Here is a 9,397-nt window from a genome sequence, read left to right as displayed (position 1 = left end):
CCTGGAGCCTGCTTCAGATTCTGTGTCTCCCTCTCTCTCTTACCCTCCCCTGCTCATGCTCTGTCTCTATCTCAAAAATAAATAAATAAATTTTTAAAAAAAGAAAAAAAGTACTAGTGGGGCATCTGGGTGGCTCAGTTAAGCGTCCGACATCAGCTCAGGTCATGTCCTCATGGTGAGTTTGAGCCCCACGTTGGGTTCTGTGCTGACAGCTCAGAGCCTGGAGCCTGCTTCGGATTCTGTGTCTACCTCTCTCTCTGCCCCTCCCCATCCATACTCTGTCTCTCTCTCAAAAATAAATATTTTAAAAATTTTAACAAAAGGAAAGAAAAATACTGGTATAGTCAAAATGGCTGGCCCTGTTGCAAATTGAGTGCTGTAATCCCCAAATAAGAATGTCTAGTGTCTTTAAAGTTCTTTACATTGTCCGAAGTATATTTACATGCAATCATCTCCTCTTTTTACATAAAGAAGAAGCTAACTTTCAGGGAAGTTAACTGAAGTGACCAATGAGATAAAAGTTTGGATTAGATCTGGTCATAGAACAGTTGACCCAAATGCTCAATATACTCCAGCTCGTGTCCGTGGCAGCCCACATAGAGATGACTCTCTTTCTTGTCATCCTTCTGCAGCCAACCTTTCTGCCACTGGTGTTTTAATCCCATTTTGCTACTCCAGATAATGGGTATTTCTGATCCCTTTTAGACAAAATTTCAGATCCCTGGTGAGTAAATTACCAAAACGGAATGCAGTATAGATAACTCTAGGACCAGTGACTACTCACCCCATCAGTTTATTTGACTGCTCTTAATGGTTGAATCTTTGCTCCTCAGTTACTACTCAGACTCAGTTGTCAGGCACATCTATATGCAAATCAACATTTAGCCACTCATTTTTGGAAAATGTACTGAACTCTTATAAAATGGGCATTATAATAACCACTGTTAATGGTTGTTTTGAGGATTAAATGAATACTAATGCACCTAGATCCATATCACTGAAATAAATGTTTTCCTTTTTCACTCACTCCCCATTTTCCCCACCCTAGATCTCCATGCCTCAAATTAACACAAATTGGATCTTCTCACAGTGCTCTGCCTTACTTCTATAGCCAACAACTTACTGTAAATTGAGGCCCCAACCTCAATTTACTTAGAAATAAATTAATGCCAAAACCCAACATATATATAAATTGCTCTGTCACAATGATCTTACCCTTAAAAGACACAATATTTATTTTATCATTTTATTGTTGTATCTCACAAAGAGGGGCAAAGGCAAATTTTAAAAAAAGATACAGAGTAATAGCTGTAATGCAGACACTTGTGTAATTACACCTGAGCCAAGAAATAGAACACAGCTATCAACACAGATGTTCTTGTGAGGGTACTTTTCCTACAGACAGTCACACACATACGTAGAAATAATGATATAGTGGAAAAGACATGAATTATAAGATTACACAGACCTGGGATTAATTGTATTTCCCTTACTTATAAACTATGGGATTTTTAGCCAAGTCACTTAATCTCTTTGGCCCTCAGCACTCACTTTTGTAAAACGGGAATGATAAAGCCTGCTTTTCAGTATTGCTGTGAGATTAATATAAATACATAAGCATATATATTATATGTGGGGGCATCTATAGTTCAGTGACAGTAGCTATTACCATTAGTAATTATATTTCAAAGCCATCACGATGTATACTGGCTTCAACACATGATAACTTCACTCATTTTAGTAATTTAAATTATAAACTTTTGCCTTGGCTAAAAAATTTGTCTTTGGAATAATTACGTATCTAAGGAATAATGATTTCTTAAGCAAATGGATATGTTATATTAGAATATAGAACATTTATTTAAATAACCTTTAAGCATTGTTTGTATACACTGCAAATTCAAAAGTTTCATTAAAATATACCCAGCAGACTTTCCAATTTGATTGCACATTGTTGTTTACTAAAATATTATAGGAATGATATTTTACTGAAACATTCTAAGTTGAGACTTTTAATTAACTGCCCATAATAGACTATCTCCAATTAATTGGATTTAGTGCTTTGATGGAGTATTACTACATTTCTATTAATAGCCTTTTGTATCAACACAGTTTTACAAATATGATTAAACTGAATTATTAAACAATCCCCTTATAGAATAAATTTCACACCAGGCTATTCTAGCATGTAATTCTTGGGAAAACCTACACATAAGCTGATAAGGGAGTGGTCCCAAATTTTCTAGAATTCTCAGGAAGTACATCCGTCTGTTTAAATTACTTTTCCACCTGTGTTTCTTTCATGATGGCAAGATTAGGAAAGAGCTTTTGGGAATATATTTAGATAATTAGTATTCAACCCTTTATGTTTAGTTTTGTCTTATGCCCTACACCTGAGAATACATGCATGGACAATTATTTTATCTTCCCACAACAGTAAATACATGTTCTTGTTACATCTTGGGTTTGAGTCTCATCTCTGAAACTCTTCCTATTTGATATTGATATCTTTATATGTTTTAGATTTGGTTGTGTCATTCTTAAAATTGAAATAATAATACCAGCTGTACCTATAGCATAGATGTATATTAAGTATTAACTGACAATGTAAAGTACACTCTTTTAAAACCATAAATTCATATACTCATGGAAATTATGACTGCTATTTTCTCATCTGGACAGAGTTTAGTTAACTCAATTTTTATGAGTTGTGATAGTCTTGAGATGGATTATTTTACAGATCCTTCTTCACTGTTTACCTTACTTTGTGGATGTCTTTAGAATGTAAAAGGAAAAGGCATGTTTATGGCTACATACTTTGTGGATTAACACTTCCAAGAAGAATCTCAGCCTTCATCATTTTGTTAGGTCTATCAAGCGGGATCTCACCACTCAGGAATGCACTAGTTATGATTCAAAAACTTTCACAATTCACTTTTGCATTAAAATGGATAATACTCATTACTTTGACTAAGACTTGTAATTAAGATTATTCTTTAAATCATCTGACTAAAGATAACGTGTGGATACAGCAACAAGCATATTAAGCTCATGTAGATCCATCAAGGAAGTTGCTGTAACATGGTTTCCTCTTCCTGAAAGGTTCTTACCTTTCTCTTCCTGTTGAAATCTGACACATAATTTAGAACCCAACTTAGCTGTTACCTTTTCTATGATAATTCCCCAAAGAGAATCAATGTATGGCCTTTCCTCATCCCTAAAATCTACCTCTCCTCTAGTGCATGTCTGCTGCCTCTCCCAACCATTGGCTCCTGGCATCCTTCAGGTCAGGAAACTAGCCTCACTCATTGTTATATCCTTTGAGTTATCATAATGTTTTTCATGTTTGTCATTGTGGTGGTATATGAATTTCCCCCAATTATCTGATATCATTTTCTTTCTCATATTTTTCACTTGGGCATATGAGTACCCAGAATAATGACTATGTTTCCAAAGCTAGGTGTGGCCTTGTGACTAGGTCCATCTAGGTCATGATTTAAGAGCAGAAATGACATCAGAAAATTCTGGGTTGTGCCTCTTAAAAGGGAATGACCTTCTCTTTAACTTCTTTTCCCTTTCTTATGAGTCATCTTGAAACATGCAGATGAGGGCAACATTCTAGAGAGCATAAAACAACATGATATAAGAAGACTGTGCCTTCACACCATGGAGCTACCATCCTAATTCTAGTATTCTTATACTCAGGTGGTTAGTAGAGAGAAAAACAAAACTTCCACTATGTTTAAGCTTCTATTGTTTTGAGTTTCTGTCATGGCAGTCAAACTTATACCCTAATAAATACACTTCCATACTGGGGATGCAAATAATTCAGGTTGGACAGAATATATGTTTTCTAACACCCCTTTGGGTATTATTTGCTGGTATTTGTTCTTTTAGCTATACAGATCATCTAAGCTCTGGATTACAAATACATTTAGGTTATCTGTTAATAGTGATGACATTTTTTCAGGTATTTAACAGCAGTCTCTTCTCTTCAGGAATAGGATTCCAAAAAGAGATTGTAGAAAGAGCATCACTTTCTTGCTGATATAACGTTGACTATGGGTCTAAATCTAGACTGTATTAGAGATTGTTTTGTTCATTTTCTTTGTCTTTCCATTTTCTGGGAGGCTTCTATATTTGGGATTGCTTTATGTATTATTTATTCTTTTAGTCTCAACAATGAATATTGTTTTCTTTAGGAAAGCCTTCCCTGAACTTAAAGACTTGTTAAAAATTAATATAGTACTATATTTATTATTACTGAAATTACTGCAATTATATAACACTTTGTATAAATTTTAATTTGATGCCTGATCCCCCAACTAGACTAAGTTCCACGAGGGCAAAGACAATGTCTATAAAGTTAACTGATGTATCCTAAGGGCCTGTAATATTCTATGTATTCAATAATTATTTGTAGGAAGAAAGGAAGGAAGTAAAAAAAGAGAGAAAGAGGAAAGCTACCTAGCCATGAAAAGGAGAAGAACTAGAAGCCATTTGGGGGATCTGATTATTTGAAATACCCATACAATGAGGGAAAGTATGTTTCTAGAGGGGAGGGGTTTGGGTCATTAAGATTAATTTCCTCAGTTCTCTTCATTCTGTGTGGGTAATTATAAAAGAAAAGAAATTAGACTGTCCTTTTTATTATTATTATTATTTTCTTCCATATTCTAAACAAGTCAAAGCTTAAAAACTTTGCCTATTTGCAAATCAGCAATTACCTCCAAAAAATTATCTATAGCATGTTGGGATTTATGTCCAGGGTCTTCCCCTTTTTATTTCTTGAACAAGAATTTGCCAAGAGGGACTTGATCAGGCCCACCTCTGGTGCTGCCTGCCTGACTGAATTTCCTGGTTCTCTAGGTGGTGTTGGAAATGTCACTTGAAGGAGTGCTGCCAAGCTAGGAAATGACTGCTTATGACTCCACATGCAGATAGGGACAGGTGTCTTCATCTGGCTGCTGGCAGTTTCTATGCCATGAGAAGTTTCTGTAAAAAAAGAATGATAAAGTCGCTTTTGAAATAGGGATTTTAAATTTCGAGTACATCTCAAATCAAAAATATTTGACAGAGTTGACCCTCCTGCACACTGATACACTTTGTTCACTTGGCTTCCAGAATACCACATTCTGCTGGCTTTCTTCTACCTCCTGACCATTTCCTCTCGGTCTCTTTTACTCATTAGGGTGCCTCATAACTCATTTCCAGGATCTCTTTTCTTTCCTACTTGCACTTCCTAGAAGAATTTATTTGTATTCACAGTTCTGATCATGATGTCTGCTGATGAGTTCCAATTTTGTATCCCTAGCTATACTGCAGACCCATGCACCCAACCATTTCATTTCATTTGGCTGTCCACAGTCACCACAAATTCACCATAACAAAAAATGAACTTCTGTCCCACCTCCAAACTTGCATAATCTCAGTTTATTGAAACCCAAACTTTGAGTTGTGGAAGGAAAAAGAAAAACGTGACATTAAGATAAAGCTTTGAGTCTTCTCTCTTACATTTTACTGCAGAGCCAGCAGGACATCTTGTGTACTCTACCTCAAGATATATCCATACTTTGGCCATTTTTCATATGACCTACAGCATATTTTGCCTGCATTATTAAATAACTTCCTATGTGGTCTCCCTGATTTTACAAAATGTTTTGTCCTTATCACCAAATCTTCAAATAACAACCCGGTGATTCTTTCAAAATATAAGTCAGATAATGTCATCTGTCTCTCCACTGTAGTGGTTCCCCATTCCATACCATGTTACAGCCAATGTCCTTTTCTCCACAGCTTTGTGTTATCTGCCCCCATGACCTGCCCAACCTCATCTCCTTTTCTCCTTGTTGCTCACTCTGCTTCAGCCATGCTAGCCTGTTCCCTGGTGTTCAAATGCACTGGGCAGCCTCTCATACCGGGGCCTTTACACTGGCATTCCCTCTGCCTGGAATGTTCTTTCTCCAGACGTCCACATGGCTAACTCTCTTACCACCTTTGGGCCCTACTAAAATATCATTTCCTCTGAGATCTATCCTGCACCACCCTACTACAACCTAACCCCTCCAATTGTGTTGGGTTTTCTTTAACCATATTCATTTCATCTTCTAATATTTTCTCTAATTTATGTATTTTTGTGCCAATTCTGTGTTGTGCATCATTCCTATGATAATATAAGTTTCATTAATGCAGGAATTTTTATTGTTTTATTTAATGACTGGAACTTTTTCTGACACACAGTAGGGGGTTAATAAATATTTATTACACAGATAACAATTTGGTAGGAACAGGCCAAGTTTGCCTGCTATGACCACTACTGTTCAGTATGATATCAGCTGACCAAGTTGGTGAAAGAGAAAGAGGAAAAGAAATGAGTTATAAATAACAGAAAGGGAGAGCCAAGACTGACTACATGCATATATGATTATCTACCTATAAAACAAGGAAGTCGCCTAAGAGATCTATAAGAATGAATGAGAGAATTCAGTAAAAAGGATACATTAATGTTCAATATGTATTTTTTATTAATAATTTTTCTATGTGCCAAAAGTAACCAAATTTTAAAAATAAAGTCATGGACAGAAAGATATCATATTTGCAATATCAAAAAAAATAGAATAAAATGTATAGGAACACACCTAATATAAGAAGCTCGAGGCTAACAATAAGAAAACTGTCAAATAAAATATCAAATAAATTAAATAGCATACCAATATCATGAACAGGAAGATGTATTATTATAGACAGAAATATTTCCCAAAGTAATTGATGATTTTAGTGTATTTGCATCAAAATACTAAAAGGAATTTTATAACTTTAACAACTTATTTCAGTTCAAATGGAAGAAAAATCTTTAAGTATATTCAATACACTTCTACCAATGGTTAAGACAGGGAGAGAAATTGTATTATTAGTACAGGATAGACTGATCCATGATATTTCAAATTTCTTAGCAAAAGATTGACTATTAAATCATGTGCAGATAATTTGCTTTTTATTTGGAAAATAATAAAGTCAAACTATAATTCAGACATATATCAAGTTCAATTTGCAATGGATCAAAGAGCTATAACCAAACTACATAAATATTGTGAGAAATAATAAGAGAATATATTATAATTTTATAGTAGAGAAGGGCTTCCTTAAGAAAGATACAAAATCCAAAAACATCTAAGAAATACATTACCCCCTTTGCCCTCATAAAAATGAACAAAAATAATTTTTAAAAATAGGTTAGCATAGACATCATTAACATTCTGGATAAATATCCAGGATGCATAAAGAGCTCTTTCAAATCAGTAGAAAAACAGACAAGCCTCCCAGAAGGCAAAATATATGAAAATATAGTTTACAGAAAAAAAAAGAGAAATAAATATGGAAAAGCTTAATCTCACTGATAGGGAAACCTCAACTGAAAGAGAGCTTTTTTACACATCTAATGCATAAAAAAGTTTAAAATACTGGCAAAATTGGGGCACCTGGTTGGCTCAGTCAGCTAAGCATCTGACTTCGACTGAGATCATGATCTCGCAGTCAATGAGTTTCATCCCAGCATTGGGCTCTGTGCTGACAGCTCAGAGCCTGGAGCCTGTCTCAGATTCTGTCTCCTCTCTCTGCCCCATCCCTGCTTGCACTCTGTCCCTCTCACTCTCTCTCAAAAATAAACATTAAAAATATTTTAAAAATAACATTAAATATTGCCAAAATGAAGTATCAAACAAATATATACAGAAATGGAAATATATCATACACTCTGGGTAATAGGTGAAAACGTTTGAAGCCACTTATTTAATGACTCCAATCCCCTGCCACTCTCTCTTAAATATCACCTATAAACCCAGAAGTCTCAAAAGCTTGTTTTTTTTTTGTTTGTTTGTTGTGTTGTGTTGTGTTTTGCTTTTATTTCTTTCTAAATAAGGAAAAAATTAGGAGGGAATATAACAAACACTCTCTCCTCTTTTTGATGTAGATGTTATTCTCTCTCCTTGATTCCAATTACTCTTATCAACTCAACCATTTATTGACCACTTAGGGCCTCCCAGTTATAAATGCCATAGCAAAAAAACAAAAACAAATTTTATATATACGTACACGTACACACAGTGAATCAGAGTCCATGGGCTATACAACCTATTGGATGAAGAAGAGCCTCTATAAGTATCTCTTATTCAAGATAGATTGTTAAGTCCTCTGATAAAGGCACAATACCAATTGCTATGGTACCACTGGGGAGGAAGAGATTAATTGCTTCCATTACCACATTTTAAAAATCAATTTATCAGGATCCCAGCTTTGCAATTAAAGGAAATTTTCCAAGGCACTTAGAACAAAGTATCTTTATGTAATTTTCTTTCACTAATCTCCTCCAGGTCCTTCCACTCAGTTACAAGTGATGGGATTTTTTTTTTCTTTTTTCTTTATTCCTTTTCTTTTCTCTCCACTCCCCACCCCTCTCTCTGGTCACAGTATGACTCAGAATGAAAGACTAACTTTGGATACAGTGTTGATGCCTTAAATGGCTTCACTATTGCCATTTATAATCTCAGAAATATCATATAATAAAGGTCATTCATTCTACCAGCATGGCAAAAAGTTTTGGAGAAAATTATGCACATAGGAAATTTGTGAATTCCTTACACTCTAAAATTGTGAAAGATTTCTACCGGTTATCTCTTTGGGAGATAATGTTCTGAATATTTCTTGTTTCTTATTTGTTGAAAATTATGTAATTTTTCCAACTTTATAACATAACATTTAGAAACTAAATTGAGAACAAGAAGCTAAATTTTGCTACCAATTTACAAATGAAATTTCTCAATTTTTATTTACTTATTCTTTCAACTAATATTTGTCAAATACCTATTAAGTTCAAAGAACTCTTATACATGTCAGGAGACAGAGGTGAACAAAATATGCTAAGTCCCTAAACTCACTGGATTTGTTTCCTCATAGAAGAAACCAACAATAAATAAACATAAACACAGCACAATTTCATATAGCAATAGGTGTTAAAAGTGGCAAGAGAGGGATGGATTCAGGGGATAGCAAGTGATAGGAGAAAAGGCTAAGATCTACTGGTAAAGAAAAAATAAGTGATGTTTGAGTAAAGTTAACAAATGAGAACACATTCTATGTGGATATGATGAAACACCATTCTAAGCAGAGAGACTCACAAGTGCAAAGACCCAGAGGGAACCAGGTATATTCCAAGAACTCTTAGAATTGTTACAGTTTTCCAAAACTGAGAAGGTCCCTAGGGTGCTTCTCTTTCAGTGCAAAAACAGAAAATCCTGTAAAAACAATGAGTTGGAATCCTACCTTAGAAAGATACTCTGACCAGAGTGGATGAAGAATGGACAAAGTGGTGGGAGATGAGTTTACTGAGGCAGGCAGGTGC

At 34.9% G+C, this 9,397-nt stretch overlaps 1 long non-coding RNA gene across 1 annotated transcript in view; it reads right to left on the bottom strand.

Annotated features, from left to right (window-relative positions):
• Positions 1-2,509: 2,509 nt before the first annotated feature.
• Positions 2,510-9,397, bottom strand: part of LOC121043618 (uncharacterized) — a 236,179-nt gene continuing 229,291 nt past the window's right edge. Inside the window, exon 3 of the long non-coding RNA XR_005796940.1 lies at positions 2,510-4,995. This is a non-coding gene — a long non-coding RNA (uncharacterized LOC121043618). The remainder of the gene's footprint in view (positions 4,996-9,397) is intronic.

The sequence above is a fragment of the Herpailurus yagouaroundi genome, unplaced genomic scaffold (genome assembly GCF_014898765.1).
Source record: "Herpailurus yagouaroundi ecotype Mexico unplaced genomic scaffold, PumYag 187, whole genome shotgun sequence".
NCBI lineage: Eukaryota > Metazoa > Chordata > Mammalia > Carnivora > Felidae > Herpailurus > Herpailurus yagouaroundi.
Note: the sequence above shows the minus strand (reverse complement) of the source record. Positions and strands in the feature narration are given on the sequence as shown.